Here is a 14,999-nt window from a genome sequence, read left to right on the forward strand (position 1 = left end):
TAAAAAGGCACAAGTAATCTTCATTATACAGGGAGTCCACAAGGTCTGGGTACATGGAGTAAATGAAATCATAACATAAACAATTAAATATAAGAAATGATAATTTCTTAAAGTTTGTGTTAATCCCCATGTGGGTACATGGAGTAAATAAAATCATACCATAAACAATTAAATATAAGAAATAATAACTTCTTAAAGTATGTGTTAATCCCCATGTACCCAGACTTTGTGGACACCCTGTAGAACTCTTATTTTTATTGTATTTTATTCAATGTAAAAGAATTAACATATTGCAAGTGTATTCTCTTTCCGAAGTAAATTGAAAATCGATTAAAAATTTTCAAATCTGTACCCGTTTTAATGAGCAAAACACTGGAACTGCTTTCAAATTGCCTAAAGTTATTGCTCACCTATACTGGTATTACGCATTACTAAGGGTAAGCTAATAATTATGAAATCACATTAAACTTACCCCTTGTTCATCAGTCTCGTGGGCTTGGCCTTAGGAACCGGGTGTTCTGATAAAGTAAATCAGCTTAGTTTTATTCATAAATTGTAATTAAATTACCCATAAAATGGATAAGTTTTTAATTAAGAAAAGAAAGGTTGCAGAAGATGACATTTCCAATGAACAAAATTTAACAGCTACAAAGGAAACTACTGTTGAATGACCTGCATCAGTGAGTGAGAAGTGCACAGGATAAATTTTTAAGCCTCATTTATGCAACAAAGGTTATATAAAACTGGGCTTCACATTTTCTGGAAATGAAAACAACCCTAGTCCTCAGTCTTTAGTTTGTGGAGATATACTTGCTAATGAAAGTATGGTACCAAACAAATTAAAACATTTCAGCATTAGGCACGGAAATTTGTCAACAAAACCAGTGGAATACTTCATTGAACTTTCAAAATCTCTAAAAAGCAAGCTTCAACTTTCACAAAGAGAATGAAAACATTAGACAAAGCTCAAGAGGCAAGTTACTTGGTTGCTCAAATAATTGCCAAAAACAAGGAATGACATAGTATTGCCGAAAGTAGTATAAAGGAATCTTGCTGTGCTATTGCTCAAACAATGTTTGGATGTGAATTTGAGATAAAAGTTAGTAAAATTCCTCTGGCAGATAACACAATTGGAAGACGAATTCAAGATATGTCTGATAATATTAGGCTGCAAATGAAGGTTATTTTTCAAGATAATAACCTGATGCTTGCATTGTAGTTAGACAAATCAACAGATGTCAATGGGTTAGCACAATTGATGGTTTTTATAAACGTTTCATTTGTAATGACAGAATTATTGAGCAGTTCTTGTGTTGTCTAGAACTTCCATTGAGAACTAGAGGTGAAGACAATTTTCAAGCTTTAAATTCCTTCATTAGGGAAAAAATTTTATGGTTAAACTGTGCAGGAATATGCACAGATGGCACACCCTCAATGGTAAGTTCAGTAAAAGGTTTTACAACTTCGGCAAAAAAAGAGAATACAAATATAATTACTCATTGTTTTTTGCATCGCAAAGCACTAATTGTGTAAACTGTTGGAGATGATTTATGAAGAGTTATAAACGAAATGGTTCAAAAGTAGACCTCTTAAATCAAGATTATTTGCTCATATTTGTGAAGAAATGAGAGCAAATTTCAAGAATCTTCTACTACACACACAGGTTCATTAGCTTTCAAAAGGTCATGTGCTTTATCATGTATATGAATTGAGAGAAATTATGCTTTAACTTTTTGAAGAAAATCAACAGAATAAATTCCACAATCTGATTCAAGACGAACTTTGGTGTACCAAATTGGCATATCTTTCAAACATATTTGAATAAAATTAACACTGGTATGCAGGGAAAAGCAGAAAATATCTTAACATTGGCTGATAAAATTTGTGCTATGAGAGACAAAATAACAATTTGGAAACACAAAGTAAAAGAAGGAAATTTTGAAATGTTTTCCAAAACGTGAGTGCGAGCTAAAATGTGAGATCAGCTCATTAATTGTTGGCCATTTAACATTACTTAGAGAAAAACTTGATTATTATTTTCTAAATATTGAAATTCAAAACTATGATTGGATCAGAAATCCATTTCTTGCAACTGCAACAATTGATTTTTTCACTTACTGAAGTAGAAGAACTAGCTGAAATCAAGAATGGTTGGTGTCTGTTATAGATTTATGAAGAGGGAAACTTACAGAACTTTTGGATTAGTGTTTCAAAGTATCCAAACCTAGCTAAAAAAGCTTTACAAATTCTTTTGTAGTTTTATACTACATACATTTGTGAAGCATCTTTTTCAGCAATGCTAAACTTAAAGACATCGAAACATGGAAACTCATTATCTACTATTCCACCTAATGTCCAAAATCTCTTTTCTTCCCATCAGGCTCATGTATCTCACTGAAATAGTTATAAAAGTTATTTTTTTTATTAAACCTTGCATATATTTACAGATTATTATCGATAAATGATAACTCACATTTCTCTTGAAAATATATTTTATTTTGCTTACAAATTATATATTTATAAAATACTAGCTGAGATACCTGGTGTTGCTCAGGATTAAAGTGGCATAGTTTGTATATATATTACAGTTATGTTGAAACAGGTGATATGGGAAAGTGCAACATTGATGACAAAACATTTGTGGAGTAAATGATGGGCTAATTCAACTAAGCAACATGCCATGCATCCATTTGGAGTATTCTAGGCTCTAAGCTGCCATGGAAAATTGAGGATGGGGGTATGTGATTTTTGAATACACCGAAAAGCTGTCAATGGATATACTCTCCTTTGCAGTAGTCGGAGCTGTGTCTAACACAACCCATTGTCTGAAGTTTTGACACCTCCTTTTGAGTTTGTTGTCCTGCATCACTCATAAAGTAAATTTGGAGGAACTGTCTCTCACCAATGAGGTGAGAGACTTGCCTTTAAACTTTGAATGTTGGCATAAATCAGTGTTCAACTACTGCCTTAGATGCACCAAACATTGTCATTTGAAATGCAGTTGTATTGTCTGATATTGTTCAGAAAATCATTTGACATGATGGAAGTGCCTTCCAGATGATCCATAAGAGGTTGAGGAGAAGCTGATAGTGCTGGCAGTCTTACCTTACCACCTGAGCAGCACATGATAATTTGCCTAAATTCAGAATTTTAGTAAAAACAGTCGATAAGGAAATTACTGTAAGTCCCAGTTTTAGAATAGGTAATACATCTCTGTCGTCATCATCATCATCATTCTTTAACGTCCACTTTCCATAATGGCGCAGGCTGGACAGTTTAACAGGAGTCTGCACCAGACTTCTGTGTCTGTTTTGGCAGGGTTTTTACAACTGGATGCCCTTCTTAACACCAACCAACCTGCTGAGCAGACTGGTGTTTGGAAGGGCAATCCACCCATAAAACCCCTGGCCAAAACAGACAGATTTGTGTGTTAAAGACAAAAATGAAGAGTTGGCAACAAGAAAGGCATCTGGGTCATGAAACACTGCCTCAGAAAAACCAGTCAACTTATATCAGTCTGAAACAGTTGATAAAGAAGGAAGGCAAAAACTGTTAGTAATTGTACACAAGCATTTAGATGTTGATATTTGACAACCATAAAGGCAATTTTCTTAATTTTAGCTCTCAGAATATTCCTCTTCTAACAAGTTGTATAAAAGGCAACAGAATAAAATTCTGGTGCAAAGAAAATTAGTTTAATGAAGAAGTCTAATTAAAAACTAGAGTGAGCTCCATTAATACTTTTGATACCAACCTGCCTCTTTTTTTAAGTTACCTTAATTTAAACCTTTCATCAAAATTTCATGTTAAGTCATGTTCCAACACTTGCTTAATAATGACAATCATTTCATTAAATTCTTCATTATCTTCAAAATTAATTGAAATGAAGATGCTGTATTTCAACAGAAATATGGTAAGAAAAGGGTTAAATATCTGTCTATTATTTTACATTTTCTTATCCAATCTTTTATGGTGTCACTCTTCTAATAGCCAGTTATTTTAAATGATGTGCATTCACTTATTCACTTATTTGATCAACTGAATAACCTACTCATTAAATTAACATGCAAGTGGCTGAGTATTCCACAAACATGTATACCTGATGTAATTCTCAAGCTAAATCAGTGTGAAGCAATACATAACTAGGTTGATGGTTGGATTTACAGTTACAATCCATCCAACAGATTTCTGTATAGGTTTTATCTACTCTTCACCTCAACAGCATAAAAACTCAAACTTTTTACAAGTGAGGAAACAGTCATGTACATCAATCTCACTCTACAACTAAAACCGTTACAATTATAGTAAATGCTAAGTTTCACAATCTCTTACAGCAACCTAACATATATATCATTGCCACTCACGTGACACAGACTCGAATTCCTCTTCACCACCAGGAAATATTTCAACCATGACCAGATACTGACCATTTAGTGTATATAAATAGTGCTGCTGCTATGCTTACAAACACCATAGACCACACCCTAAGGGTCATCTAACTGATTGGTAATGATTTACTCACCAATATGCTTCAACCAAAGACTCACAGATGCACTGTTTCTGTTCTCTGCCTCTTTACTATTGCTACAGTAATGGTGTCTACACCTTTGATCTAACCATCTCAGTTTCTTCTGATACTTTACTATGTTTAATTGACTACAAGGAAACCTGTACACAGTCACTTGACCTGCAAGAAATTTCAGCCAAATCTTTCTCACATGTTACACTATGATCTTCAAAAACAGTTAAACCTTTAGCATTTAAACCAACCATATCGGGCTCAAATGGTCTCATGATCAGAGATGCACATATTGTCAGCTACTAAGGGACATGTTTAAGTGGTTAAGACCAAATGACTAACAAGCAAATCTGTGGTATTGAGCAGAATATTTGTTATAACCATGTTTTTGCTTCAGCAACTCGGCACTGAATCTCTCTGAAATGTAATGGAAAATAAATCAGTTTCAAAACATTGATGTCCAGGTCACAAAAGCAAAGTTTGAAGGGAATAGTAATAATTTCCTTTGATTTCTAAATAGAAGCAAATAGGAAGTAACACTTACTGGCCAAAGACAAAGAAAAAAAAATTAAAGTTTTGTTATTATGTTATAAATTGATGAAACTGATGACACCAGCACAATGGGGAAATCACCAGGAAAACCAAGGAAGATGAAAACATTTTTAGTATACATGTGTGACTTGGACTCTCATTGCAGACATACAGAATAAGATACATGCACTGGATATAATCTTAGCTTTTATTTGGATCACATGACAAACACAAAGGTCCTTGAAACTATCCAGTGTCACATTGGTTCTATATAATGAAGAGAAAAGAAAGCTAAGATGGTTTGGGCTGTAACAAAATCCAGTGGCCTTGCAAAGACCATTCGTCAAGGAAGGGAAAGGAAGGAGAGACTGACAGAGAAAAAGATAGATGGACAACATCAAGGAATAGACAGGCACATCATGAGTAAAAATCTGAATTCTGGCACACAATCATAACAGAAGAAGACTGCTGTACAGTATATAATGACAGCACATCTACAATCAAACAAGTAATATGTGTGTATATACAAGTGTGAACAATGAAGAAGGAAAATGAGTAGCCTGTAATGGCAGTGATTTAGATTAATAAGATGATGACAATGATTCTTGATTGCAGTTTAATAAACCATTACCCAGCCACAAATGATTGCATATTTTGTTGTTTTTTTAATGACATGATGTCTTCTAAGTCGAGGTTTGTCAGTTAATAAGAAATTTGTTGATACAGAACATATGATATTTAGAGAATGAACGGTAACAATACTGGAAGCTATATATTGGGTTGGTGCATAATTATTGCGGCTTTTTTCAACAAAAACAATAACATGTAACAAAAAATCTTTAAATGATTATTCCAGAGCATATTCACATCTACTTCAATTACTGTGTCCCATTTGCTTGGCAGATGATCAGACCGTCATTTGAAGATGTTTTTGTTGAAAATAAGCCGCAATAATTATGCACCAACCCAATAGTTTAAGGCTTTGATGGTCTAATGTCAAAAGCAGAAGTTATTAAGGTACTTTAGATCCTATGCACGCATGTGAATATCTTCTACTTTTGATGAGATTGTATTTTACTCTCAGTTTCTGGATGCATTATTTGATAAAAATACTGAAAATGGTATTTTGTTGTTTTATTGATTTAATTCTAAGTGTTTATCAATACAATAAGTTGTCCATTGCTAGGAATAATTTGTTAGTGAGGATTGGTTCTTTATAAATGTCACCTGCTTTGCTGCATTTTAATAAACCATTACCCAGCCACAATTGATTACTTTCCAGTCACATAGTTCTCAGTTTGATTCCACTGCATAAGTATCTTTTACCATAGCCTTGGGTTGGCCAAAACTATATGTGTGATATTTGAAGAGAGAAACTGGAAGTTCACCAGGGAAGTTGTTTCAATTTTTGGATGGTAGACTTAGTTGGTAGCCTGGTTTAACATTGCTACCTGGCCCTTGGATGTTTTTTAGCTGGGAGCACTTTGTATCAAGTATTCAGTCCAGGTCTCTGGTTTGAAGATAACTTCCTCCCTTATTCTCATCAATCTCAGAGGCCCTGAAAAGTATTATGGGTGTGCCTATCCTCTCTTGAATCTGGTATTAAAATTTTTTTAAATGTTAAGTTCAGTTTAGATAACATTTAGCATTACACTTCTCACTCTATCAGCAGCTCCAAAGAAGGCCATCTGCGGTGAAGGTGATGGCCTCAGTTTTTTGGGATGCAAAAGGCATTGCGATTATTGATTATCTTCAAAATGGTCACCATCAATGGAGGGTACTATGCCAACTTCTTGAGGCAGTTATGAAAGACTATCAAAACCAAATACCCAGGAAAACTGATGAAAGGGAGTTTGTTTCATCAGGTCATTGGTTTCAATGGCTTCTGTGCATGACTGTGGATCACCCTCCTTATTCTCCTGATTTGGCACTATCTGACTATCAGTTGTTTGGACACCTAAAGATATGAGTTCTCTGTAACAATACACTGAAGTGTCCCCTGATGATCCATTGCAGTTAAATATCCAATGTAGAATTAAAAAAAAAACGCAATGGTGAAACATACATTGGAACAAATGATATAAACTTCTGTTTATTGTCATTTCTCCTACATTTTCTCTGTATTTTATACTTAGTAATACTACTAAGTATAATAGTTACTTAACCACTATGCTGGAAGCAGACTGGACAATGATAATCTATGTGGAGCTGTAAATTTAACGGTAGTCAGACATCTGTTTGCACACACTATATATACACATATACATACAGTCTTGTTTAAAAGAGAGCAAAGTGTGTGTGTGTGTTTGCAGTAATTAATGACTTAATCGTATTATATTTGCTGGATGCTTAAAGGCTAAGCTAATGCTACAATATTACTTTTTATATAATGGATTAAAAACAAGTTCTGCTGTTTGTTTCTCTATACATATTGTTACAAAAACAAAAGACAGTTCTCTGATGAATTTTTAATGGGCAGGGTTTTTTTTATTATCTGAAAGAAATATTTCTTTTGTTACATAAAGGCAATTTCAATTTTAAGAAGAATTTCTTTGTTTTTTTGTTTGTGTGTGGGTTTTTTTTTAATCTGTAAATGTATGACAGTTATAAAATATGTATGTTCCACTCATTTTGAATTATACTTAGCATCCCCACCCATCTATTGAGGAAGGACTAAACCTAGCCACTGCGCAGAGACAAGTGGTGGGGGTGGACACCTGAAGGATGATGAGCAGTGAAAAGACAAGTGGTTTAGGTTACTTGAGTGGTGGAAATACAAGATCAGCTATCTCTTGGGAACAGAGGCCATAATTGAAGTAATAGAAAAGTTAGAAAGCACTAGCATAGCTAGAGGGGGGAGGAGGGGCAGTCCATCCCTGGTGCCACTTTTATGTAGAAGGTACAACTTTTGGGGCTACTGTAGGCAATATGTACTTTTTGTGGGGGCCCAGTGGCAACAAATTGAAGGGCTATCCCAGGTGGCACACACTCTAGCTATGCTAGTGTTACAGAGAGATGAGATAGCATGCCTCTGAGCCAGAAGCTGGAACATGTTTTTTAATGACTTGAATACCAATCAGTCAAATGACCTTCCCCTAGCAGCATTACTGTTCCAGATGTAGGAGGAGTGCTCCGTGTGCCTCACTTAAGCCTTGTAGAATGTCAGCAGTTATTAGGGTCTGAAATATTTTCTGTTTCTAGCTCTGAAAAAAACAGGTCAGTGTTTGAGATATGGTCCTAGCTATGCTAAATATGTAATTTCAACAAAAGAGATTCAGAGATTCTCAGTGGTAGCAAGGGCCAGCGTTTTAAGTGACAAAGAGGACTAAGTACCAGTCATGTATAGTGGAGACGTGATACAGCAGTGTTTTTATACATAAATAGTGCTGACATAAGGTTGGCATGATCCCACTAAAAGATGCTCTCAAGCCTCCGTTTATGGGATCAATGCAAGTTTGGCATGTGGTGTCTAGGTTTTGTGTGGAAGATGCATGACTAAGTACAGTTGAAGAGAAATGATGGATCATGTCGTCTGCATAAGAGTGGATGCTGATGGATATGGCAGTAAGTAGATCATTGATGTGTAGAAAGAAGAGAATGACACAAAACTGAACACTGGGGAACACCAGTATTAATTGAAAGCAGTGATGGTGCAGTTAGATAGGAAGCTGCCAATCCAAGAGATGAGTGCAGTCTGTATAAGGAAAGTTTTGAAAGAGTTGCCTGCCATATGACTGAAAGCTTTGATGTTGTCTAGAGCAACAACATTGCTTTCACTAAACTTGTCTCAGGCAAGAGCCCACTGATGCGTAACATACAAGAATAGGTCTTCAGGATGCCATGCTAGTGCTCATTGAGGAGAGGTGGGGGAAGAGTTGAGTCAAGGTGCTAAAGACCATCATTGTTAATGGTTATCTCCATTACTTTAAAGACGTTGAAGGTGAGAGCAATACAACAGTTGGCTTTGGAATGGGATACACTGAAGCATGCCTCCAAATGTCATATATGGTTATATGGTACAATGTCTGAGTGTAATAGAAGGGACATTGTCAGAGCTGGTGACCTTGTTTGTCTGAAGCAACTGAAGATATTTCCTCACTTGGTATATGTATGTGCAGAGTGTGGAATTTTGTGGGATGGAAAAGAGATGACTTGGAGAAGATTTATTGAGAGTATGCAGTGTGGGTTTGAATGCAAAGCTATGATAGATGTGAAATTTCATACTTGACCATTTAGTTTAAATTGTTCTATAGAATCCTAGTTTATAGTCCATGTCTTTGATGATCAAGTTGAGCTTGCCCACTGATTTTCTGATTTTCAGCTTGACTTGCAACTTCTAGTTGACCTTCTGCCGTGTCATATCTAGTCTGGTTTCACAAAAGTCCAGTACATGCTGCAAATATGCCAGTCAACCAGCATCAAAAAATGTATTAGAAACTACTACAAAGCCATACTGTCTGAGAAGACATTCTTCTTGATTCTAAACTTGTGTTCCCTAGGTCATTAGTATCCTCTCATCCCTAAAATTCTACACTGTTTTAGTCTTGTCCACTTTTAGAGTGTCATGTATGGCACAATTGATCAATCTTTACTTTGTCCTTGCATTGCTAAGTCAAAAGACATGGAAAAGTCTTTCTTCTGTCCCATGCAGATCAAGCTAAGCTTCTCCTTCCTCTCAAAATGATTAATCATAGCATCGGGGTTGGCCGTGGTGATGAGATAAGACAGCAAGATAGAGATACTAAATTGAGACAAGGAAGATTGTGAGGTGACTGGAACAGTTTGGCATGCAGTACATTTGGTCATCTTCAGAATCTTCTTAAGAGAATTCACCTGAGCTTTCAAGTAATTGATTTCAGTCTGGTTGTTTCTGTACATATTGATAAGATCTGGGTAGGATCTTCTATTCAAGTAGCATTATTTGCAGTAGAAATATTCATTGTGGTTCTTGTACACATTCATAATCAACTTTCAGTTTTCTTTGTTCACATGACCATCAGTAGATTTGCCCATTTTCAAGCAAATGATGTACACATATCCATATAAGCTATTACAGAAAACATAGCCTGTGCTATTCAAAACTTTGTTGCAGGAAAGACATTAAAAGATCTATTCCTGCTTCTGATTTCTAATTTTCATGCTAGTGGTAGAGGTTTGAGCATTATCCTCACATAAATCTCCTTTGATATCTTCTATCTTATAAGTTGTCCATACTAAATAGAACTTGTTAAATAGGGATTGTTAAATGTATATAACATCCTAATAACATGCTAAATATTCAAAATTTCAAAAAACAAAAGGGCAAGTCTAACTAATAATTATTGATTAAAAATAAAATTAGATTTTAAAGCTTCATGAGTTTCTGAAAAACTGGAGGGGAGACTCAAAGATTCAATCATGCAAAGCCAGCAATTTTGGTAATGGGAGTAAGTCGATTACATTGACCCCAGTGCTCAACTAGAACTTATTTTATCAACCCTGAAAGGATAAATGAAAGGCAAAGTTAACCTCAACAGAATGTTGCTAAGCTAACGATTCTACCAATTTGCCACCTTAAAGCAGCTCTCTTAATTTATGTCAGGCTGTTAATAACTTGTAAATGAAAGCTTCCTGCTACAGTCACTTGGAGAAGTAAGCAAATCCTGATGAACTGCAAAGAAAGGGAAACTAATTGGTACAGTTTTTGTTTTATGTTATCAAAAGGGCTCTGTGGTGTAATCATAGAACTAATTTAAAAGTAAGAAACTAAATATGTATGGATATGACTTCGTGTACATATTTATTCATAACCTTCACTGTATTGTACTTTAGTAATTAGTACTGGACATTAACAAACCAACAAGGGAGCCACTCAACCAACTAGAATAGCATTTAAATCTATCTCAAATCATACGATAATGACTTAAGGGTGCATTGAAGACATGATGGCCATTGCTGGAACGTCTTTCATGCGAGCTCTGCTCGATCAGTGCTGATTCCAGGTTAAACACCAAATATTGGTAACTAAATTTTTGATATTGGATAAGAACGAGTAGTAGTTGCATTGTACGACTGCTACAATCGATTTTTTATTTTCATATAACTTCAACATTTATTTTTCTTCGGCTCCGGAAAGAAGGCAAGTACATATCTAAAAGAAAATTTAAGAAACCTCAAAATTTTATTATTTGAAACAGTCATCTGTAGAATATCATTAATTCAGCCATCGTACAGTTATGATTGTAAATAAATAAAAGACTCTGAATATTTTTTGTTTGTTTTAATTTTTTTATCTTAAGTTTTTGGCATCTAACTTTAAATACAAGGAGCTATATATGCACTTACGAAATATTAAGAAAACTCGTAGTATTCACGACGAAATTAAAGATAATTACCATTCATATATATGAATTGTTATATCTAATACTATTAAGAATATTTTTTAAAATACTGCCAGACAACAAACAATCAATAAATATATTATTTTTCCTCGACAAAATTAACATCAATTTAATTTTTAAGAAGTAATATATTTTAAAATTTTATTTCTGTGTATATGGACGGGTTCGCTTTATGAACGACTGCCGCGAAATCCATAATATTCACTTTACGCTTGTTTAGGTTTGTAAAAAAACTTCTAGACTACCTGTTGTAAGTTAGTTCCCTTAGCTGATGAATCAACCAGGTAAACTCGCGACATCACACCTGTAAATTGAACAGGTGAAGCAACAACGACACAACTGGAATTGTACAAAATATAATACATAGTTACCACACATTAAGGTAAGTCTTGTAATTTTTTTCCTATTTCTGTTGTCTTGTAGACATTATTATTACGCTTTAATTAATTCTAATCAGTGCGTATTACAGTTGTAAAGAAAAGACACGACTTTCGATCAGGTTGACAGTTAGGAAGTGGAGTGAATTGGTATATGTAGAAGAATTAATGGTAATACTTGTAAATTAAAATAGAGAAAAAGAAATAGCAAAACCAATTTGGGTTGATATTGAAGGCTAGTTATTCCCAAACTCCTTATGACACATATAATGTGTGTGCGCGTACACTCACACACATACATACATACATACACACACACACACATATATATATATATATAAAACGCCTGTATATGAAGGTGACACATTGTGACAAACTGAATATCAATGAAGAATATGTATTAAAAAGTAGTGTAAATATATTAGTCCTAAATGAGTCCAAATATTTTCCTTTATAAATTCTACAACTTAAGAGGAAAGAATCATTATATTGGACAAAATGCGTTGTTGCATTTGGTTTTGGCCTTTACGTTCTGAGTTCAAACCCCCGCCGAGGTAACTTTACCTTACATCCTTAGGAGGTGGATAAAATAAAGTGCTGGTCAGGTTTTGATTACGATATGATTGGCTTAATCACTCCCTTGAATTTGAGGCCCTGTGCCTAAGTTAGAAATCATTATCACAACTTTAATCCCCACCGTTTTGGACACTTCATTGTTAGGTGATAATGGCGGAAGGATTTTTGTATTAATGTATTTGTTCATTTTCATTTGATAACGGTTAATCCTATCATCTAAATTAATATCTAGCGAACGAACACCTGTAGTTGTATTTGTTTGGTATATGAGTTGATCTTGTGTATTGAGACTGAAACTATTGCTTTATGGCAGTCATTGTAATCATTAAGAAAACAACTACCCAATGAGGTTCACTTTATTTTATTATTAAGCGTAGTGAAGTCTAGTATATAGTGTTGTGTGTACTATATTTTATTTATATGAAGTGAAGGAAAGTAAAATCTTTTAAAACAGTGTCTATTTTTAAACAAATATTGTGTGAGCCATTTACAGCCCATTAAACTAGCCGCGTTCCCCCGTATTGTGAATATTAAGTATCCTTTCTACTATAGGCCTAAGACCTGAAATTTTGGCCAGTGGGCTAATCGATTTCCTCGATCTCAAAAGGATGAAAGGCAAAGTAACAGGTTCAAATAGTCATAAGTTACTTTAACGAGTCAGATGCAGATTAATTGCTGCGTTCATTGTTGTAAATATGCACCCATATTTTTGAATGCTCTGCGTTCAAATTCATAGTATGACCCTATTTGGTCGTATTTAATGTTTTTGTAGTCTGCGTGCATCAGTTAATGGGTTTGCGCGAATGTATTCACGACAGTGCGGTTCCCCGTTTCCTAGGGATGCAATTTAGGCCAGCTGACCACTACAATTGTAGAGGCTCCGGCATACGTGAGACAGCGCACTTTCCAATTGCTCGTTTAATTATCTTATTTATTCGAGTACGGCTGGAGTTATACTTAGAAGATAGTACATGAAGACCGCCAAACATCCATTTGCATTACATCAACTAAGATGTAATGCAATCGTACTACGATGCTGTTCTGGAGACATCAGTCCCCTGATTGGAAACCGACATGATCCTTAACCAGTCAAGTGAATTACAATTTTGGTTGCAAGTGACCTACTATATTGATCACTTATCTAAATCAAATAGTTTTTTTTTCTAGATATGTCATCTCATTCTTGTTGCGTTTTTATATTTGAAAGTCGGACATTGTGCTTACTATCTCAGACAGCCAATGCTGTCTCCCAATCTTACGACGAGGGAACATCGACTAAGGAAAAAGGGCAAGAGTCTTTTAATTAGGCCGGCAGAATTATGAAGACAATTTACTGGAGGAGAGTAGTAACATTCACTTGAGACCATATACTTGAAATGCCATTTTGCAAATTGGCTTGGAGTAGTCATAATAAAATTGACATTGGTAATATAAGAGAGGCGCTTTTAAATAACATGACGAAGATCACAATCTGAATATCAATTGCGGTTATATACTCAAACATTTCTTTTTAATAATCGATGCTTGATATCTGGTTCAGCTTTATTGAGGTGCCCCAATATTGGTTTCAAATTTTGGCACAAGGCCAGCAATTTCGGGGAAGCGGTAAGGCTCCCAATATACTATTTATACATATAATTATGTATATAATTTCAAAGGTTTATAGTTTTAGCAGGCATTCTTTATTTGAAGGAATGAAACTCATTGTTTTTGTAATTTCTAAACCACTATACATTCACATGCGTATAAAAATTTTTGTGTGTACATGTAATTAAAAAAGAAATTGGTATTTTAAAAAACCAGGTCTGTTGTGTTTATCTCTATTGCCTGTAGAGTTGCTCCAAACAACATTGACCTACAAACAAATCAGGCGTTATTTTTTAAGACGCAAGGAGACATTAGGGTTAAGAAATTTTTGTTTTCATCTCCTTTCTCCGTCTTTATCCATTTGTTGGTTTGTAGTTAGGTTAAAAAAGAAATTGATATTATGTTGCAATGAACAACTTCGAACTCTAATCATTTTATCATGATTACCTTTTAAATATTAACTGTATTGTTTGTGCTATTTTCTTGAACTAAACTTTCTCTCTTTTAAATTATTAATACCTTTGAGATAGACATGAACTGTCACACACGACCATCTTAAATCTCGTGTAAAGAAAAGCAAAACGATTATAATTCCAGTTAATTTCGTTTTTTAAATCAATTTATTAACATTAACCGTTTATTGTTTATATATGTATATGTGTAAAATATCGGAGTGTCTATTTCTTAGGAAGTTATATAGCCAGGTATTTTATTATTCAGGAAGCACATAAATATCAGGTGACTCACTACTGTCTTGATTCATTTTAAAAACCCTTGTTCTAATTAATATTTCAGAAATTTACGAATGTAGACAAATTCATTACAGAACAGCTAGTCAAGATATACATACAAATCAGGTACTACTAAAGCAGCGCGGACCCGAACGCGCAGTCGCGCGTGGTCGATCCTAACCCTAACCCTAAACACGTATTCATTTGCACACGCGGGTTAGGGACAGGGTTAGGATTAGGGTTAGGGTTAGGATCGACCACTCAAGACTAGCTAGCGCGGACGCGCGACTGCGCGTTC

The 14,999-nt window shown here is 34.8% G+C and overlaps 1 protein-coding gene across 2 annotated transcripts in view; it reads left to right on the forward strand.

The window, feature by feature from the left end:
• The first annotated feature begins 11,655 nt into the window (after window positions 1-11,655).
• LOC106872157 (uncharacterized) overlaps window positions 11,656-14,999 on the forward strand; it is a 21,886-nt gene continuing 18,542 nt past the window's right edge. The window contains exon 1 of one of the 2 annotated variants that reach the window (XM_014919039.2): window positions 11,656-11,812. The gene's annotated coding sequence lies outside the window, so the exon portion shown is untranslated. Of the gene's footprint in view, window positions 11,813-14,262; window positions 14,287-14,999 lie in introns of those variants that run through there. The other variant, XM_052967052.1, reaches the window with a different exon arrangement.

Source organism: Octopus bimaculoides, chromosome 4 (genome assembly GCF_001194135.2).
Source record: "Octopus bimaculoides isolate UCB-OBI-ISO-001 chromosome 4, ASM119413v2, whole genome shotgun sequence".
NCBI lineage: Eukaryota > Metazoa > Mollusca > Cephalopoda > Octopoda > Octopodidae > Octopus > Octopus bimaculoides.